The following is a 19,423-nucleotide window of genomic DNA, read 5'->3' on the forward strand; positions in this document are numbered from 1 at the left end:
TTTACTTTGATATTAATCGAAAAAATTTTGGATTGTGAGGTACATAATTTTTTACATCATTTTAAAGAATATAATTTCACATGGAAAAATGCCAAAATGTGAGCAAAACGATCTAATAGTTCCTGAGGAATTGAATTTCAAAATAGTCAGAAATTTAAATTTTGATTTCTCAGGAACTATTTGACTGAATTTGTTCAAATTTTGCATTTGCCATGTAAAATTATATTGTTTAAAATGATTAAAAACAATTTTATAACTTGCAAAATTTTAATTTATAAATTTTCAATTGAAAATTTTTCCGGCCATTATTAAATAAAATAATAGAAATTTATAAATATTTACTAAAAGTTATTTTTTGAATTATCTTTGGATAAACGAATTTCATAATTGTGTGCAAAATTTTTTTTAATTCGTTTTAAAAGTTCTCGAGAAATGGCGAAATACACACGAAATACGCAAAAAGTAAAATTAACATTAAGAGGTCAAAACTTTGGAGCGCTCTCTTGACCAAACTATTGGGACCATATTTCAGAGATTGCGGCTACCCTCTATACTTTGGGGGTCAGAAATGTGAATCCGTTAAAAATAAGGTATGTTTATTCAGAGAGAGTACGTTTTTGTGTCTGATTTCGTAACTTAAAATATTGTCTGCACTAATTATTTAGAATATTTGATGCCACCCCCTCGAACCATCAAGATGGAGTTCTAGAACGTGAAGATCCAATCATTAGATCAAAAGTTATTCCGAGTAGTTAAATTTTTTCGCACGCTTTACATATTTTAACCTTCGTTTAATCATATTTGAAATACAAAAATTTTAAATATTAGCGCTTATTTAATATAATTTTTATAACATATTTTTTTAATTATCCATAACATGCTGTGCTTATAAAGACGAAAAAAAAAATCATCCGAATTTGATTCCGTTTTAATTTTTTGAAACCACATGCACGTTGTTTTCGTTACATGTAGGATTTTTAAAGTATAATTTTTTTTGCAAAATGGTGTTTTCTTTTTCTTTTCTTTTATGCATTGTACATTATATTTAGACTGATTTTTAAATTATGCGTATAAAATGTTGTAAATTTAATATGTTTGGTTCTTTTTTAATGTAAATTGCTTCTTATACATTTTTAAATACGTTTTATTGTTAGAAGTTTAATTTTATGTTATTTTAAATAAGAAATAAAATATTAAATTCAATTTTAAAATTTTGATAATGTTTTTGGTGGATTTCAAAGGCGTCCAAGTATTATCTTTGAATTGATTTCAATGAACTAAATTAGTAAAAAATTATTCCAAAATGCGGAAAAAAAGGTCGCTTATCATTTTTGCTTGACTCCAAAACTATATGTCCAATGGAATAGAATTTTATACACATAAGGTTAACGTTCAAGTTAGCAGGAAAAAAATTGTGTGCTCTGATTTCTTCTTTTTATCTACACTGATAAATTTCATCGATTTTGCATTGCTACAATCCTAAAACTTTCTGGATACTTACATTAAATGGCATTTCTCGTCGCCAACAATTTGAATCCAAACTTACCTCTCTTGTCAGTAGAAAACTTGGAGTTTATCTTAGAAAATAGTTGACAGTGCAAGCCTGCAAAAAATGAGTTTATTGAGTTTTTAAAAGTTACCTTGAGGCTAATCGCCAAGCATAGTTAAACATAACTAATCATTATTTGACACTTAAAGACAGAATTTGCTTTGGTGTTGTATAGTACTACGTCATTTATTAAATCGACACTTGGCATTAAAAAAAATTTTGCTTTTGAAGGGTGCTTTTGAAAAGTTCCTCATATTTATCTGAACATTTACATTAACTTTCGAATAAAAGACTTGAATTTTTTTTTAATGCAGCACTATCAACTTGGTTTCTAGAATCAAAATAGTTTAAATTATATGATTAGTTTTTTTAATTAATAAATTCTTTCAATGCAAATTTTTATTAAATAATCATTAAAAGTCAATTTTATTAACGTAGTACTTCTCCTGATGGAAGGTTCTAAATATGCGTCAACTTTATAATTGTTAATAGATATCAAGTGTTTGGTCAACAATGAAAGTTTTTTAATTTTTAGTTAATCTTTAAAATAAAATTTTTTTGACAAAAAATTCTTTGGCTTGCTTTATTAGTTGTTAAATAATTTACCTGAATTCAACAAATATTTTAATATAATTGCATGAATACTTGTTTCTTAAAATTGAACACAGTTCTTTTTTATTTATTTATTAGTTTTTAAGTTCTGTGATGTTTTGTATTAGGCCTCAGAATGTTTAAGACACTTTCTCACATTTTCTCACAAAAAAAACAACATCTATCCAGATTCAATCTTTTTAGTAATTTTACTACATTATTATAAAAATAAGAGAATCGAAAATATTAATAAAAAAATATGATTTTGTCATTAAATGGTTGAAAACAACATCGAGGAGAAATTCATTTATTTACAGAAATAGACTGAAGTGTTTTCAGAAAATATGTAGAAAAATAATAAGGTAACCCTTATTTTATGATGATTCTGAACTACGCCTACTACCTAGAATTCATTCAGTTGATTGGCTAATAGTAAATATCACATGTTTTCCGGTAAACTAAATGTTTGTAAACTGAGCTGATTACTGTGCAATTTTAGTTAGTAGAGTAATAATGCGCATGTGCCATTCTTTGGAAATGAAACCATCAATGGTGAATATTTACTAAAATCAACGCATGTTTACAAAGAAGATATTATCAATCATTTGCATTAAATTACTTGATGCGGTAAGTAAAATAAAGTTTCTAAATATGTCTTGTAAGAAAAATACATAAAAAACAGATATACTTGTATGTAAAGAAGGAAGGATGCATATTTTAGTTATTTGATTTAAGTTAAGGTATATTACTTGGCAGACCTGCATCGGTAAGTATAAATTTTTAATTTGATTTGAATTTTATTAGTGGCAATAGTTAAACATAAACAATCAGCATCATTTCTATTTAATAACGAGCTGAATATTTGGAGCGAAGTAAGTCGTTTAACTTAATTTGTTTATATAATACTTTTACTTTTGCTTAGAAATATTATAGGTAGGTTAATATTTGCATAAACAGTGAACGGTAACTTTATATAAATTTTATTTTTCATCTTGTTAGTAATCATAGTCTTATGGATACAAATTTTTCATAAAATAAAATGCATTCAAGCAAAATATATTTCTGAAGTAAAATATATTTGGAAACAAAATATATTTTAAAAGCAAAAATTATATCTAAAGACGATATCACACAATACAAGAAAACTGCGTACTCAACTTTTTAAATAACGACATGAAGAAACTGTCATTAAAACACAAAAAGGAATTAATTTTTGCTGTTAATTTTACTCTGACATATATAGTTTTATAATTCCTTTGATATTCTCACAATTGTCAATTAATTTACTTGCTATATTTGCTCAATATGCCTCAATTTGATAATATTTATATGCCTATATTTGAACAAAAAAGTAACAGGACAGGAGCAAATTTTTGAAAGGACTTATAAATGTTAATTTCTTTTACTTCTTTTGACTTAGATATCCATAACTGATATCCCATTGTGTGAGACAGCATATTTGGACAATTCTGAAACTTAATTGCATATAATTTAGAATATATAAAACCATTTTCTTGGGTACTTAGCAGCAGTTTTGCACATTTCCTGGATCAGAATGACCTAAAATTTTTTACTTTAGACTCTTATGAGTTTCCAGTGTTTCCCTTCTTAGTTCTTGCTCTTTAGTTTTTCCTAATTCCAGTCTTATACACTGAAGTATTATATTGTGGAAATGAACTGTTGCACATTAAAGTTAAAATTAAGAACACATTTTTCTTTGATATATTTAGTTATTGTAATTCTTTTTAATTACTTAAAACATTTTGATACACTTAGACACAAGAATTTCTAAAGTTTCCTTTCTTAATTTTTGCTCATTAGTTTTACAAAACTCCAGTCTAGTGCACTGAAGTATTGTATTGCAGTAATAAACAGTTTCATATCAAAGTTAAAATTAAGAACAAATTTTACTTTGATATGTTTAGTTATTGTAGCTCCTTTGATACACTTCAGACATTTTTACAATTTTTATAGATATTATTTATAGTTTAAAGCTAAACAAAGTATGAAGTCATTAAAAATTTCTAATGACTTTTAAATAATCAAATTGTTTTTACCTGATTTGACTTCGATGTCCCTTATCATCTCATAGTCTGAAATAGCTTTTTTTTAAAAAGTATTCTGTACTTTGATTGAATATTGAAAATGTAATTACACTTGTTTTGGTACTTTGTAGGATTTTAGAAGACTTCCTGTACATGTAAAATGTGCACCAGACAACTTTTAATCACTTCACAAAGTTTCCTTTCCAGTTATTGTTTTGTATTATAGTTTTAAATCTCCATTTTAATGTACTGGGCCATAATTTGTTAAAAATGAACTGTTCACGAAAGTAATGGAAGTGTCTTGTTACAATGAAATATGTCTTGTAATGTAATGAAAGATGTGTTGCTACAGTTTACCAAAATATATATATTCAAATCCATCACTGATATTACTCAGCCCTGTATCAGGTACCTTAATTAGTTCTAAGAAAAAAAAGCGCTGTAAGGATATTATTACAGAGATAAGAAACCACTGAATACCTTAATATTCTTAAGTCTGGAAATAAATTATTCGCAAAGCAAATCAATACTGCTCATTAACAATACCTTTTTTGGTTAATTAACAGTGGTAAACTCAATCAGAAAAGTATTATTTAGCTAATTAACAGTTGTAAACTTAGTCAAATTCTTACTTATGTTCTTCTAGAAAGTTATGAAAATTTGTCTGAGCTCATTTGGAAGATAAGGTAACTTTTTTCTGGTTCTTTTTTGTAATGTTTTTGATTATCTTTTGTGCATTAATTCTTTTACAACTTATTTTAACTTAATGATATTTGGAGGAACAATGAAGCTCTAAAATTTGAAAATTAAATTTTTTAATATTTTGCACAGTTTGCAACCTGTACTCATATTTTGCATATGTACATAGATTGCAAGAAATATTTTTTGTGCCAACTATATATATAAGATATGTTTCTCATGCCAAGTTTCATAAGAGATATTGGAAGTTAAGTGAGATATTAATTAATACATTTGTATAACTAAACTCTATTGTTAGATTACAATTTTTAAAAAGAAAATTCAAATTTAAAAATTTTTTGTCACAAATAACTACTAGAACAAATATTACATAATATGATTTTATAACCATTTTTTTGTAATGCAAATTATTTAATTATAAGAGCATTTTGTGTCGCTTTTATAAAAAAAAAATTTCTTCCTTTTTATCCATCTAAACACATAATGTTGAAAGTATTTCAAATAGCACTTCTTATAAACCTTATTTTTGACCAAATGCTTTTAAAAAAATATTAATTATATTTTAAAAATTATAGCTTAAAAAACACTTTTTTTCTAAGTAGACATATTTAAAAATATATTTTGATAAATTCTTTTTATATACTTTTAAAACTTGGCACATTAAGTAACTTTTTTATGCCTGTAAAATTAGATTTATATCACCAGAAATATGCAAAATAATTTTGAAGCCCCACTGTTCTCTCAAAAGAAATTATTTTATTTTTTCCTTTAACTATAGAAACTTTAATAATTTTCATACAACGTAATTTTATACTTTTATTTAATAATGTTCTTGAATATTTTGCATTCATTTAAGAACTGAAAAGTTTATGTAACTATACATTCATAAAACTGAACTCTCTTACGCAGGGAAAGTTAGTGGGGGTGGTTTTATTACAAAAGTTTGAAGAATGTTGAATAACTTTGTTTAAGGTAGATTTAGAGTGTGCCACCTTTTCTTGATAAACATTAAAAAAAATACTGAATTTTGAATTATGTTTAAGAAGACTAAATTAAAAGTTGAATTGCATGTGGAATGTATATGGAAATAACTGTTATAAAATTAACTTGAATACATAAAGTGAAGCTATGTGTCATAAAACCAATCTATATTTTATAAAATGAAATAATTTCAATGAAATCTAAATACTTTCAATTCCAATGTTAATCTGACAACATTTTTTTTAATTAGAAATTAAATATAAGCCAAAAAATATAGAAAAAGTTTTCGAAGAATATATTTATCCTTTACACTTTTTTACTTAAAGAAATAACTGCTATAAAATAGACATCCAAGTATCAGTTGATCATTATTTTATGAAGCCAATAACTGAAACTTAAAATTTTTAATTTCAATTTTGTTATTGGAAGCATTTTTATTTATTGCAAACATGATATAAAATAATTAAATATGACATAAAAGTTCAGTTAAATAATTTTTATCAAATACATTTTTTTCTGTATTGGAATAATTGTTATGAAATATGACTTTCATGCATCTAAAGATTAAATGTTTTATAAAATCAATAATTGAAATTTCACATTTTCAATTCTAATGTTTCTTTAACAGCAAAACAGTTTTCGTTTTGGAAACACGATGTAGTGTAAACAAATGGCATAAAAGTTTACAAAAATACGTTTATCATTCACACTTTTTTTAATACGGGAATAACTGTTATAGAATTAACGTTCAAGCATAATGTTAATTAATATTTTTTAAAAAACAAATAATAAAAGATTAACATTTTCAACTCCAATATTTACCTGAAAGCTAATTATTTTTTTAATTGGAACCAGGATATAATGCAAATAAATGGAATAAAAAATTACAAAAATACATTTATTATAAAAAATCTAACAAAAATTCACATTGGTATTGACTGGCAATATGGGGAACTATGAAGCGACAATAGAAGTTTATTTATGTGACATAAATTAAACTTTAAAATAATTCCTTTTCTAAATAGCTATAAAGCAATCTACCTTCTAAATTTGAAAGTTGGAATGGGAAAGTAGGTATAAAAATTTTAAATAGCAAAATTAAATAAGTAATAAATTAAATAAAAATTAAATTTGCAAATATTAGATAAATGAAACTGAAATGAATAAAAATTAAAATCGTAAATATTAAATTAATGAAACAAATAAACAGAAATTAAATTTGTAAATATTAAATAAATGAAACTGAAATAAATGAAAATTAAAATCATAAATATCAAATAAATGAAACAAATAAACAAAATTAAATTCGTAAATATTAAATAAATGAAAAGGAAATAAATAAAAATTAAATAAATGAAAATTGAAAACTCTATAAAGAATTTAAATATTCCTTATTAAGTTTTTTTGCATATTATTTTTAACTTGTTAGCAATCCAACCTTTGTTAAAAATAGCTAAATGTATATCTTTAAATGCAGCATTTTACTAACAAAATTAGAATTTTTTAAAAATTATATGTTTTTTATAGTTTTTATTTTATGTATCGAAACTTTAAAAGTTGAACTCAATCCAATCACAACGAAAATAAAAAATTATCACACTGTAAAAAACTCCGTATCAAATCACGGTATAACGAATCAGCCTTTGGGTCATCATCCTTAAAATCCATTTTACTGTAAAATCCCTTTACTGTAAAATCCATTTTTATCGTAAAATATATAATACCGTAAATTTTACAGTAATATTTATTTAATTAGAGTCATTCACTGATTTTACGATAATTATTACTGTAAAAAGTACGGTATATCAGATTTTTTGTGCAGTAACATTTTCCAGTATAAATGAATTTTACTGTAAAGAATACCGCCTTCCTGAGGGCTGGTACTTTTTACCATAATTTGATCCGGAATTTCTTACAGTGGATGAGGATGTAAAAAAAACTGTCCCCAACAATACAAATGTAACATGAAGATCTTAAAAGTAGGAAATAAATCTACATTTAGAAAATAATTTATACTATATTTATTACCTGAAGTTAGTACTTCCAAACTATTATAACAATAATTTGATTTGTTGATTAGAAATCAAAAATATAAAGTAGTAATTATATAGTTTTTTATTTAGATAGATTTCAATGTCGTGTTGCCCTTTTATTAAAATTAAAATGAAAAAAAAATTTGTTAAAATTAAAAAATAATAATAATTCTTTTATTTATAATTGTTTATAAAATTTAATTTTCCGAGATGTGAAAAATTCTTTTTCAAACAACATGATGAAATATACTCATTTCTTGATAATTTATATTGAATTCGTTACTGAAAAAATTCATACGTAAGATAAAAAACATGAAAAACGTGCATAATTTTCAAAACAGCACTAAAAACTTTTTGAAGAACGCAGTTGCTCAATTTTAATTTATTTAATTTATATTTCTTTAATGTTTATTTATTTAATTCTCTTGTCAAAAAAAAATTTCATACTTAATTTTCAATACAAAATTTCATACTTAATTTAAAAGTAGACTTATTCGTTACAGAATTAAAAGAAGTTCAATTGCTTCATCGAACAACATATTTAACGTAATTACTTTAGCATTAGCCTAAAAAATCATTTTAAATTTATTTTCGGTAGAGTAAAAAAATAGTTAAAAAGCTCATTCGTTAAAAACTGAAATAGTGTAACCGAATAAATTGAACTGAATTTTTCGTTAAATACTGTAACCGAATAGTCCACTACTGTAACCGAAATAGTCCAAAACATTGATGAAATTTTACACCCAAATATTTACCAAGAAACCGGAAACACTCATATACTTTATAAAATTGCCTTTCAGTTTTAATTTTTTGATTTTAGTTATAGTCTAAAATTTAAAATAACTTATATTAATTTAAAATAAGTTTAAATGTTGTTCATTTTCTGTTCTCAAAAATTTATTCGTATTTTACATTTCACAGTTTATATTAGTTGGAAGAATAATGGTTCCCAGTTTTCGACTGCTGTATTCCTTTTTATTCATGTAAGCATACTTTTAGACTACATTCTTCATGTTGTTTAAGTTCATGTTTTATCACAACGTCTTAAATTAATATCAAGGATTTGATTAGCTAAAATTGTTTTTAAGTTAACACATAGAACTTCTTAATTTCTAAATTTCTTTTTTCTGCATTAACTGATAATTATTTAAAACTAAAATCTTATTCAATGCACAGACAAGAGCATTTGAAGAAACTATAACTTAAAATAAATTATTACCTGACATGAATCTGATAAAAGCATTATACCATGAACAATCCTAAAAGCAGCAATAACAAGAAATAGTAAATAATCCAAACAGCTTCTAAAATATCACAAAAGAAAAATATTCATAAAAGAAAGAGCACAAGAATGGAAATTGAAATTTCACTTCAATACCTCCATTTGAATTTCCATTTTTGCGCTACTTCTTTCGTGAATATTTTTCTTTTGTGAAGTTTTAGATGCTGTTTGGATTATTCACTATTTTTTGTTAGACCTGCTTTTTGGATCAATCCTGCTATAATATTTTTTATCGGTTTTATATCAAATAATAATTTATTTTTCTTTACATTTTCTTCAGATATCTATAAATATACAGTCGGACCTCTATTTAACGAAGTCGCTAAATCCCGATAATAAGTTCGCTACATGGAAAATTCGCTGAATAGAAAGTCACCTTTTGAAATACTTAAACGACACAAAACAGGTCTTAAATTCATGAACAGTAGACATAATTAAAATAGCAATTAATACACCTTTATCTTGCAAAGTAGTATCTACTATTTATTTTAAAAATCTTAACCATAAAAGAAATCTACATGGAAAGCAAGAATTAAGCAAAACATTATCAAGTGTTACACTATCATGCTACATACATTTTAAACTAAAAGAAGTTAAATTTATGTAAATTATATCTATATTTATCATAAAAGTAATGTTAAACAGGCATTGCCACATGCGCTCTTAAGTTCAATGGCTACTGATGATAAAATCCGTTAATTTTGTCTGAGTTTTTCATTTGAAATGCAAAAAAAAAGAAAAAAAAAAGGGAGAGGGATTTTACTGCTTTCTCTGAAAGTTAAGTGGCTTCGAAAATCAATTCAAAGGCATTTCCCCCATAAATTGCGTTAACAAGTTTAAAATGTTCCGAAATTTTACGGAAATAGAGAAAGTGGATCTCAAAGAAAAGTTCGTTAAACAGAAAATTCACTTCGCCATTTGGAAGTTATTTTATGAAGAAATTTCCAGAATGTTCTTGGTTTTTCGAAAAAATTCGCAAAATAGAGAAATTCGTAACAGGGATGTTCGTTAAATGGAAGTTCGACTTTTATTTATAAATTTGACTGGCTAGATATGTTTAATATTTCAATAATTTTAGCCTTATGTTAGATTAAATTTCATGTGGAACAAAATATAATTTTTTTATTGAAAACGTAACAAATTAATTTTAAAAGTAGTTAACCATTTTTTTTACCTATTCAAACAGAATGCGTTCTAAAATATTTCTTTTAGACTGTTATCAAAAAACTTAAAATTTGCCGACTGGCTTGTACGAAACTCATAAAAAATTGAAAAGTGGTAGAAGAAATGTAATTATTATTATTATTTTTTTTTTTTGTACTTGCGTCTGTCCCAGATTAAAAAAACTACAATTATACATTATGATGCTATTTTCTGAGCATCCCAGTTAGAAGTTAAAAACGAAATACATTCGTATCAACTATTTTTTCACATTTTATGTGCTCTGGGAAAAGTGACCATAGAACTAATTACAAGCCAACATACCATTACTTTTGACAGTAATTTGGTTCCGAAATTTCAACATTGTAGACAAAATAAAAATAAAAAATTTCGTCAATCTTTTTCAAAACTGTTTTAAAAAAATTGTGAAATAGAGGGCTTTTCCAAAATTTTCTCTCACACTAGACTTACGTTTTTGAGGTCAAAGTTTTGAATACAAATTATTTTTTTCGCCCTATACTCCAAAAATTCACATGCATTTTTATATATTATATAAGTTTCAAAATAAAACTGGAAGTGTAATTTTTCCCTTTCAAATTATATTGTTATAGGATTTTGGACATGATTTATCTTCTGATAGAAACAATATATAGATTTTTTCGATACATTATGGTTGACTTAGTTATAGGTTTTTTTCAAGAGATGAAAGATCTGTGGACAGTATATCAGTAAGTATATGAAAAAATTCGTTTTTTTCTTCCAAATTTTTATGGGATTTTTTTATAACATCATGCTTGCATTCTAAATTTTATCATGTGACTTGTGACTTAACATTAAGAGTCATTCTGCTGAATCTATCATTTTGTCACAAGAATATTGTTAGATATTAAATATAATTTTTATTTTAGGCTTCATTATATTTTAATAGAATAGAATAAGTAGAAAAAATAAACAGATGTTTAAAAAAAATTAGTATATTAAATGCAAATTAACACGCAATAAAGTTTTTAAGAAAAGTTTTGTTAAAATCAGAAATTATAGAAGAAAAGAAACATGCAAGCTGGAAACAAAATTTCGGTAAAATTACAGCATTGAATGGTAATGGCAATTCTAATAAAAAAAATATATAATTCTGGTAATAAAAACTAAAATATACGGTATTTAAACAATTAATTTGATATTTTCGTTCATATGATAATAGTTTACCGGAAATTCTGGTTTTAAAATTTATAGTTCTTACTACCACACATTTAGTAAAAAATATTAAACTGAAAAGTAAATTTAACCGATTAAGTAATTTTATACCATGCTCTCAGATATTAAGATAAAATTACCTAAGTTTAATACATTTGTCAAATTTTAAGATTACAAAATCGTACTTTATTGTGAATTTTACCAAAATCATTGCCAAAGCGCTTTAGTAAAAATTACTGAGCTCTTTGGTGTTCTTATACAACTAGAAATTCGGTAAATTTTACCATATTTTGGTAATTTTGACCATACTTTTTATCTGAATGTGCTAATGTGTTAATAATATTAGCCGGGAGGCTAAATAATTTATAAGTACAGCTTTCGTTTTTTATATCAAAAATAATAATACTAATAGTTTATAAAAACAATGCAAAAATTTTAAGCTGATTTTAGTCACTTTTTTTCTATGATCACTTTTTCCAACAAAATAAGTTTCAAAAGCTTAATAATTAAAATATAAAATTTGAAATGTATTTTTTTTTCAAATGGTTCATATTAATAAACCTATATCTGCATGTTATAAATAGTTTGCAGTTTCAAATTTAAATATCAAAATAATAAGAAATTGCCTACCCCCCTCTTCTCATCATGGTACTAGGGAGGACAGCCTCTATTAAAATCTACCCAAAATGTCAAAAACACTAGACTTCTGTTGAACACAATTTTTGGTCTCTTCTGGGAGAAAATTTAATTTGTCAATGGATTTAAAATCTGATCTAAATTATCAGACCAGATTGGAGATTAGATACAATAAAATAATAATAAATTCAAATATTTTTCGATTGAAATATCTTATGTTTTTGTAAAATTTATAAAACGCGTAACCAGATGCTGCAAAACTTAAAAGTCTCAAAATAAGGCAATAATTTCTTTAAAAATAAAGCTTCAAAGACCTATTCAAAATTTTCTTAAAGATAAGAAAGTAAAGATGAAGATTAAAAATTATGAAATTTTTAGTCTTTATTTTTGATGGTTAGGGAATATAATGAAAGTTTTAGAGGAAAAAAGCACACATTTCAAATTTCGATAAAATATTAAAAATAATATATATATATACATTTAACAATTTAAAATACATAGTGAAACAAGTGTGAAAAATGAAGAGAAAAGGAAAATAAAACATAAATGATTCCAAGTTACAGCAGCGCTTGACTGCTAAGAATATTTGAAAAAAATATAAATTAAAATAATCATTACCTCACATGAATCCGATAAAACCATTATATCAGGAAAAATCCAAAAAGTAGCAATAACAGGAAATAGTGATTAATCCAAACAGCATCTATAACTTTACAAAAGAAAAATATCCACACAAAAAAAGCATAAAAATGTGAATTTAAATTCCATTTTTAAGCTGAGAATATTTTCTTTTGTGGATATTTTCCTTTTGTGAAGTTTCTGATGCTATTTGGATTACTCACTAATTATTGTTGCTTTTTGGATTAATCCTACTAATCATGTAATAATTTATTTTGATTTATATTTTCTTCGGATATATATATTATTGTTATTATTCTAGAACAACTTACTTGAGATTCGCATTTTGTCTTAAGAAAGTTAACTTATTATCTGGAAAAGGAAAGAATTGCTGAAATGTAAAAAATGGAATGAAGGTGCTTTCTTTGCAACATTCTCACATCAACTAACTCAGAAGGCACTTGAATCGTTAATCAACACTATCTTTTCTTCTAGTGGCATGCGATATCGCAAAGGAAGTTCATTTTTTTATAGTTTTACCGAGTAGGAAAAAAAATTTGCTCAGTAGCAAATGAAAAGTGGGATGATTAAAAGAAACAAATCCTAATTAATAAGAAAGTTGATGCATTATTTCTAACTATTTAGTCAAAAATGAATGAATTTTACAGTAAATGTGTTTGGTTCAAATAATTTTATGCGCTTAATTTTTCAATTAAACATTGCCTTCTATTGAACAGCTAAACTCTTGCGAAAATTGAACAAATAAAATTTGAATAAAATCTATAATATGAAGTTTAAAAATTCGGATTTTTAAAATTCGAATTTTTTTGATTTTAAACTTAATAGTTTATCTATTCCATCGATTTTTTTTGAAAATAAATTTTGTATTTCGTGTTGTAAAGTCACGTAATTTAAGATGTTATTGAAATTTATATACTTCTCATTTTATACATTTTTGTTTATCAAGTTAAGTAATAAAAAATAATTAGCAATAATTAAAAATTATTTTTAATACGGAATTATATTTGGATATACAAATTATATTTGCTTGTTTGTTCAAAAATCTTTCGATTTGCTTAAAATCTTTTCGAGATGTGGTGAAATACGCAAAAAAGAGAAATCATAAAAGCTAAACTTTCGACCGCTCTCCTCACTTAACTGTTGGGACCATATTTCCCTGATCGTCGAAAAAAAGTATGCTTATTCAGAGTCTATTATGTGTATAATATTGTAACTTAGATACTTTCTGCAGTTATAAATGAGCATATATGAGGTCACCCCTTTGCAAATCCGATCAAGTTTGTGCAAATCCGATCATTAGAAAAAAAAGTTATTTTTCTTTTCTTTACGCTCTGCGACAACTTATGTAACTAACACAAATACCTTTTTTTTGTATTTTTGTTAAGGATATATTAATGTGGCTAGAAAGAAATGTTTCAAAAAAAAAATCTTTCAAAATTGAATTAATAACAGTATAAAAAATTGCCTTTATACATTAGTATGATATACATACTTCCGTTTTTTAACTATTCAATTGCTATGCCTCAGCCAACATCTTTCACAGGAATTTATTTAAATAGATATGTTACACAAATCTCGACATAACCTAATAACAAAAAGACTAACTAAGAAGCATTAATATTTAAACTGAACTTGATTAAATATTTTCCTATTCACTTTTACTTTAAATTTTAATTCTCCTCGATTTCCTACTATTTATCAACTAATCTAGTTTTATACTGTAACAGATTCCAGATTAAATTACGATTAGAAGTACCGGCACCCTGGATGCAACAATCCATAAAGTTAATTTTACTGTAAAATCCATTTTTATCGTAACATTTTATACTGTGTATTTATCAGTAAAAATTATTTAACTTCGGTGATTCAATAATTTTACAATAAATATTACTGTAAATTTTTACGGTATATCAGATTCCTTTTGTTCCGTTAAATTTTACAATAGAGATGTATTTTACGGGATATTTTACCGTAATTAGATTTTTTAGAGAGTACTAGAAGTTAGTATTCAAAAGAGGTATAAACAGTACCACTATTGAGAACTAACGAACCATAAGAGAAGAAGGCGAGAATGATAACATCAAAGCTATACTAAGAAAGAAAGTATATTTTATTTTATTTTATATTTTATAACCGTCGTTGAACAGCAGGCACAATTTTATGGGTTTACGACTGCTAATATTCAACTCCGTAGACTTGTAATTTTGAGCCCAATCCAGAAGACAAGGGAACTCCTGGATCGAGTATTGGGAGAAATCTACCTTCGTGGAAGACTTTTTGATGGAGCTAACCCGCATTTGCTTTACATGGAGAGGAAGATCACGAGAACCTCCTACGGTTAGCCTGACGGCAAGGGGACTCTAACTCATGATCCGTCGACCACTGAGGATATTTCACGTCAGCACTGAGGTCGGTGCAAGCCGGATGCGGAATTCGTTTCTACTGGGATTCGAACCCGGTTAGCCTCATTGGAAGGAGAACGCTCTATCCCCTGAGCCATCGCTGCTCAGAAAGAAAGTATGATTATAACTACCAGAATGTGATAAAATTTACCGTTTTCCTAGCTCTATTTGAACACCAAAACGCTCGGTCATTTTTACCGAAGAACTTTAGTAATGATTTTAGTAAAATTAATAATATATGACTTTATAATATGTGATAAAATTTAATAAATGTGGTAAAATTTGTTAATTTTATTATGATACTTTGAAGCAGGGCATAAAAGCCACTTATTCGGTTAAATTTATTTTTCAGTTTTGTATTTTTAGAAAATGTGTGGTTGTAAGAACTATAAATTTGAAAACCAGAATTTCCGATAAACCGTTACCGAATGAACGGAGAAATTACCAAATGAATGGTTTAAATACCGTATATTTTGGTTTTATTAACCAGAATTATGATTTTTTGTTCACGAGAAATGCCATTACCATAGAGTATTACCATAGAGTACTGTAATTTTTACAGTTCTTTTCTTTTAGAGTAGGAATGTATCGGGTATCCGCATATTCCGCGCTATCGGGTATCTGCATATTACGCAGGTCAGATTTTCATTACCTGTTTGTTACCCAGAACAGCCCTGTACCAGAACATACTTCTGTTCTGGAACAGGAGTCCCATATTTCGTTATCAACACTTGATCTGACAAATTTTATTGGTATTTAATGCGGTTTGGCTCTCTCATTCTGTCAGATCAACCATGTTTTTTAACACTCACTAATCTAATCACCCATGAAATCTGACTAAAAAATTTAAGCAGCTTTCTGACCAACTTAGCTTAACAAATCATCAATGCAATTTAGTCTCTAAATAATTAAATTATAGTTCCCTCGAACTATAGTAAAATTACTAATTATATTAAACACATCAAAAGTCTAGTATACTATTTTTTTTTTCTTGTTTCCAAGATGTTAGGTTTTACGCAAACACAAAAACAATTTTTAAGGAATTTTATTTACCTCTAAATATAATAAATTAAACTATAATCTGCGAAAATGTCAATAATTAAGATCCCCCCTCCAAAATAATTATGATTTTAAAAAAATCTAAAATTTTTCAGATCTTTAAAATTTTAACTTAAATACGATCTTAAAATTAATTCCTATGATATTAAACAGCAAAATTATGCAAACGCTTCTTTTTTTGTTATTTTTTGTTATTATTCTTCCTGTTTGAGGGAAGGGCCTTTTTTTTTTTCCTTTTTTTTACAAATTTGAACCTTATATCTGATACCTCAAGCTTTTTAAAACATACATTAAAAAGTGGCTAAAAATGATTTATTTTTCTTAATAGGACGATATACACCATACAGAATACTCCATCAAACTCCTGTTTTTGTGACATGTGTGATATTCGAGCAATGATTCACGAATTATTAATTACAAACTCATTCCTGTATCAATACAGATGGAAAACAGAAATCCCCATCAAATGTGACAACACTCCCTTTACTATTTTATTATCAAGAGATGCCATCTTGGGTATAGTGTACAATACACGCTTTACCAAACGTATAGAGAAGCGTTTAGTAAATTGCTTAGTGCAGGCAAGAGCTATTGCTTTAGAAGACAATGGCAAAAGTAATGAATTAAAAGTTAATGAGATTATAGAAGAAGTTGGCAAATTCAACTTTAAAAATGGATTCGCTTGGAAAAACCTTGCGGAATTTTTTGTTTATATATCTGAAGTAGGAGTTATTCTTTCAATATATTGTCCGGGATTAATTGCTGATTTTGAATATGAGTTTGGAAATTATGTTAAGGCCTACATTATCGAAAAGATAGAAAAGAATGGGGGTTGGGGGCCTTTTGAAGCCTGGTGCGAGAGACGCAGATATAGAGGAATTCATTATTGAATTTTTTCGATTCAGGGAAGAGGAAAACTTAATGTATAATTTAATGAATTAGCCAAAAAACATTTTTTGAACACATAAACATTTTGAACATATGTAAAATTTTTTTGTTTAATTTTGAAAGATATTTAAGCTAATTTTGATTTATAATTTTTTAATAACCATTCTTTTAAAAAAAATATTTTTTGCACCGACAAACCCCGTGACAAGGCGTTGCAGAAAGACCATTAAGTTAATTATTTAATCTTTGGTTTAAAAAATATGTAAAATCAAAATGGAATTAGAAAAATGGTCTTCAGTAAATTTATTAATTGTTAATTTTATTTAATGTTAAAGTTCAATGATTATTAATTTAAAATGAACAGTTGAACTTTATTTCTATTATGCAATAAAAAATGTTTCAAACACAAGTTAGTTATATTCAAAGTTTATTTTTAATATTTTTTAGTAGAAAAAAATTATTTAGTTTATTAAATCTTAATAATATTATTCAATTAAAAATTTCATTTAATTCATTTAGGAAATTCACCTTTTAGAAGACAATTTTACAAAAGAATATTAAACATCAACTGAAATACAAGGGCATTGATAGAAATTTTTTTTATTTTGCTATTAAACAATTATGTTGTCATGCAACTGCATATAAAAGTAAATTTTGCTAATCTGACAAAATTTATTGAGAAGATTTTGGATGATAAATAACAGATATATTCCAGTTTTTTACATTAGCGCCATTTGCACATTAGCCCCTACTCTCCTACCTCTACCTTTCCACTTCCTTTCTATACAAGGTGTTCAGTAAAGACAGTCATTAATCAGTATTTTTAGAATTTTTTTTCCTTTTAGAACAAAAAGTATTTTTGCTGTGGATCCCAAACTAATATTTAAGTGAGGACAAAACAAAAGCGCCCTAAAAGTCTGATTAACTACAATAAAAAAACTGAATTTAATAACAGTAAGACAGGTTTAATTTTGGGAGGAAACAGAGGGGAGTTGAAATACGATTATTAAAAACACTATCAAGTTCCAAACTCCCATTAAGATTGCTTACATTCGCCTTCCCTGGTTGCAATTTGTCATATTTTAATAACGTTTTTGATTTTTCCTAGCTTGAACTTTCGATTTTCAATGTGCATGCTCTTTTTTTTTCTTTCATTTTTTATAAGGTTTCTAAAAATTTACATCAAGGGTGATCTTGTAAATAGTTTTTATAGATGATTCAATAACTATTGAAGATTGCTTTTTATAGATGAATATTTATCATATTTTGATAACGTTTTTATATATTTGTCATATTTTGATAATTTCTTATTGACGATTATATGCTTCTTTTTATTGATGATTAATTATATACAATTATTATACTTTTATCGATTGCTGACGCTCCCTTTTCTATATGAAAAGCAACTATGGAACAAGACATGTACAATGCATTTATATTAGAATATATTCAATAAACCTTTCAAATAAAAAATTTGATATAAATTTTTTTACTTTGGAAAATTTAAGTATTTTTACAATGAAAAACGATTACAAAAAGTGCTAGAAAAAAATGTATGATGCGTTTATATTCGTAATTTCAGATCAACTAAGTACTAGAGTTGAAAAAATTTCATGAATAAAAGTATATTAATGACAAATATTTAAAGGTGTATTTTAATCACTCTAAAAATTCAGTCTTGTTTCGAAAATAAATGTTCGGTTTAATTTTAAAGAAAAATTTTATCTGAACAAAAAGTAATTACAAATAAAAATTTATTTTTTTACTATACTCTACAATATTAACTTTAAGTTAATATATAATCGCTGAAATTTTACTTCAAAACAAAGAAGGATATTTTGATAAAAATGGTTGCCATACACTGAAATATTAGCTATTAAATTAGAAGCATAATTAGAATAAAAAAATAACTAATAAACGTATATCAGTAAATCCGTACCATAAACGCTAATTTTAAAAGAAAGTACGCACAAAAATTAGGGTTAAGATTCACGATGAGAGTTGTTAGGAACATTATAAGAACACACCATTGTGTTTTACACAATAAAAAACGCACTGAGCCCAGATATAGAATGAATCAAAACAAATTTTTCTTGAAACTTATAAAATTGTAATAAAATGTAAAAAATATCTTAGTACAACTGTTTACACTTTTCAAAAATACTGAGGAATAAAACCTAAATTTAAGTATTTTTAATAAAATTTTGAAAAAAAAATTTTTTGGTAACACTTTTTTGGTTTTCTATTGTTTTAATAACGAAGTA

General features: G+C 25.7%; 1 protein-coding gene across 1 annotated transcript in view; it reads right to left on the bottom strand.

Annotated features, from left to right (window-relative positions):
- The window catches only part of LOC107448569 (tetratricopeptide repeat protein 21B), a 97,485-nt gene that overhangs the window by 67,464 nt on the left and 10,598 nt on the right, over positions 1–19,423 (bottom strand). Inside the window, exon 2 of the mRNA XM_071187857.2 lies at positions 1,547–1,603. The gene's annotated coding sequence lies outside the window, so the exon portion shown is untranslated. The remainder of the gene's footprint in view (positions 1–1,546; positions 1,604–19,423) is intronic.

Source organism: Parasteatoda tepidariorum, chromosome 11, assembly GCF_982258835.1.
Source record: "Parasteatoda tepidariorum strain Cologne lab strain chromosome 11, Ptep-v5.0, whole genome shotgun sequence".
Lineage (NCBI taxonomy): Eukaryota > Metazoa > Arthropoda > Arachnida > Araneae > Theridiidae > Parasteatoda > Parasteatoda tepidariorum.